The sequence below is a fragment of the Falco cherrug genome, chromosome 19 (assembly GCF_023634085.1).
Source record: "Falco cherrug isolate bFalChe1 chromosome 19, bFalChe1.pri, whole genome shotgun sequence".
Classification (NCBI taxonomy): domain Eukaryota; kingdom Metazoa; phylum Chordata; class Aves; order Falconiformes; family Falconidae; genus Falco; species Falco cherrug.
Window position 1 is genome coordinate 6,957,126 of NC_073715.1, and position 3,386 is coordinate 6,960,511.

Consider the following 3,386-nt stretch of genomic DNA (forward strand, 5'->3'; position numbering starts at 1 on the left):
TGCTACTGAGGGACTGGCTGGGCATACATCAGTTGGTGGTGAGCAATTGTTTTCATTTGCATCCCTTGTCTTCTTGGATATTATTTTCTCTCTGTGTTTTTTTTTTTCTCTGCCTTTCTTTAAATTTCTTTTTAACTATTAAACTGTTTTTATGTCAAACCACAAGTTTATTTCTCAGATTTACCTTTATGATTCTCCCCCATCCCACTGTGGGGGAGTGAGCAAGCAACTCTATGGTGCTTAGTTGCCAGCCAGGGTCCCCCGTGCCACTGGTGGTGAGAAGTGAGCAAGCAGTTGTGTGGTGCTTAGTTGCTGTGCTGGCTGGGATTAAACCATCACATGAGGTGAGTTGCAAGCCCACTCTGGTGAACACTTTAGGCTCTCCATGCTAATCCTACCATTTTCTAGGCCATCTTTGTTCTTCATTGCTGCTTTATAGTGTCTTTTTCTCTGTGAGCAGTATTGCTCATGCTATGCAAAAGTACCTGTCTCCCAACTTCTAGGAAATAATTGCCAAAGACAGAATGGAACAGCCACAGCACAATCTACAGCAATTCTGCATCTTGAGGGATGCAGCAGGCCACTCTCTCTTGTCCCTTACTCTATCCAGCTAGGCTGGAATGTATGGTGGTTGTAGAAACTGCTACACCCTGTGCCACCTCCTCAGGTTGTTAGCTTCACCCTGCATGTAGGCAGCTGAGGCCATCAGCTCTGCGTGGGACATAGGCAGCCTTGGAGAGCTTTATACCAAGTCATTTTGCTTTGGGCAGCAGCAATTCTGCACTACAGGAAGCCGCTTTCTGAAGGGCAAGGGGCTGAGATGACAACAGGCTGCTGCACACTCCAGTCAGACTAAGAGGCTGTTCTTTGGGGACCTGGTGCAGGGACAGCTGAGGTACATCCTGCACTGCCAGTGACTCTTCACAAGGGAATTGTGCTCTGGTTTTAGCAGGAAAAGGAGTCTGTCACAGGTAGCCATTATCGCTGTGCACAGTTGCTTGTTCAAGTAGAGGCGTATTTTTTGTGTTGCAGTCTTGATGTCAAAACTGTCAGGGGTTCAAGTTACAAAAGCCTTTTGACATCAAAGCAAGATGATGACTGGATTTCTATCAGCACTGTATTTCAGCTGTGTTGCTAGCTGAAAAGGGCTTGGAGGCCAGGAGCTACTTAGAGGAGTCTGAATTAAAGAAACTGAGTGTTGAAGCCTTTGTTTCAAGGAGGTGAATTTGGCAGCCAAAGGAAGAGAGCTGCTCACCTGTTAGACTGGCAGAACAACCCATCCAGCCTACTATAGTGTGCTGAAGGCAGCAAAGTGCAACTGTGACATATGCTGGCAGGAAGGGCAAGGAGTGCAGAGCTACACTCCTGTACAAAGCACAGAGACCTGGACATCCCATCTACAATCATCTGCTGAGGACATCTAACGTGCCAGTGTGCCTCTGCTTCTTCTGCTTCATGTCTTATTTCTTTGCATGGTGGAGGACAAGGTGATAAGGAGAGCAGATTACTCATAGGACAGGGGTGAGGAAAGGTGGAAACAGCACAACAAAGCCCAGGGATCACCAGCACATGCTCATTTGCAGATAGGCCACTTGCATCTGGTCTGCCTGGGTGCACGGTTTTCTGCTGAACACAGCTGCCCCTCTCACGCAAAGCAGCTTTCAGTCTCTTCTCACCTGCCTCCAGGCTGTTGCCTGAAGTTGTGTGTGATTTTTTTGTTTGTTTGTTTGTTTGTTTTTTAAAGCTGTCTTGTCAGCAGCTCTTGCCTCACTGCTGTCACTCCCATAACCCTGATGCCACATGCAGACCGATATAGCAATCCTTGGGGCTTATCTGTGGGAAAACCCCCTGTGCCACAGGTTCCAGGGGCTGCTGCTTCTCTCTCGGTAAGGGGGTGGGAGCATGGACAGGAGCAACCACCCGACTTTAAAACCCATCATACGCAAAGGATTGAAATGCTTGAGCCACGTGGATGCTTTTGCATACGGAGACAATAAGTATTAATGCCTGGGCCGGGAGTGGGCAAAGGGCAGAGCACTGCGCACCCTGCAGCCGCAGCGAGCAGCTCCTGGGGTCGGGCGCTTAAACTGGGCTGAGATCCCGGCCAGGCTCGCCCAACTAATGCTCAGGGTCCGTGGAGCGCTGCTGCCATCTAGCGATCAAAAGTGGGTACCGCAACTACTCCGTTGGTGGCGTGCAGCTGCTGCCACCTTCCTACCAAAATTGGGTACTGCAGCCGTCAGGTAGGTGAGGGCGCTGCTGCTCCCTTGAGACCAAAGCGTGCTCTTGCTGCCACCCGGCGGCTAGTAATCGGTACTGCAGCCCTGGCGCCGCGCATGCACGTGGCGCCTCCCTACTCGTCGTTGGCGGCCGTTGTTAACGGCATTGCGATTCCCGCGCTGCCTGCAGGGTGGGACCGCTGCGCCCGCTGCTGCCCTCCGGTAAGGAGGTGCCGCAGCCGACCCCCGAGCATGTTGCCAGCGCGCGCTTGGCAAGGGAGTACGAAAGTGCAGCGCCGCTGCAGCTCCGGGACAAACGCAGCCTGCCGGTGCTCGCTGCTGCTCCATCGGCCCCGCCCCAGCGACAAGCCCCCGCACATGGAGACGGTGCGGGTGCGGAATGGCTGCACGCCTACAGGGTAACGCCACGCTTCTGCCCGTGTGGGGCCCGACCGGGGTCCTCCGCGCCGGACCGATTCTGCCGACAGCGGGGTTCGAACCCGGGTGCTCGGCGCCGGTCAAATTCAGCAAACGGCGGGGCTCGAACCGGCGAATTAGTTGCCGGGCCACTTCTGCGCATGCGCTGCTCTTATTTTTGCCAGAAAGGCTTCTCCACGCGCGTAAAAGCCGATTTCGAAAAGCGCGTGCGCTGCCGGAAACCACGCCCCGCGGCGGCAAGCCTATTATGCGCATGCGTTGCTCTTCGTTTTTCCAAGAAAGGCTTCTGCGCATGCGTCAAAGACGATGTCGTAAAACGCATGCGCCGAAGGAAACCACGCTCCGTATCATCAAGCCGATTAGGCGCATGCGCTGCCCTTAGTTTTGCCAGAAAGGCTTCCGCGCGTGCGTAAAAAGCGTTTTCTAATACGCATGCGCCGACGGAAACCACGCCCCGGGGCTTCAGCCGGTTATGCGCATGCGCTGCCTTTAGTTCTGCCAGAAAGACTTCTGCGCATGCCTGGAAGTCGAATTCGTAACGTATATGGGCTGCCGGAAAACCCGACCCGCTGCGGCAAGCCTATTCTGCCCATGCGCTGCCCTTAGTTTGCCAGAAACGCTACTGCGCATGCGTGTTAGGGTTAGGGTTATCGCCAGGCCCGAAATGGTGGGGTCTGGGGAGATTCTTTGTGATTCCCAGAGTGAGATTAAGACACAAACGAGGTCAAA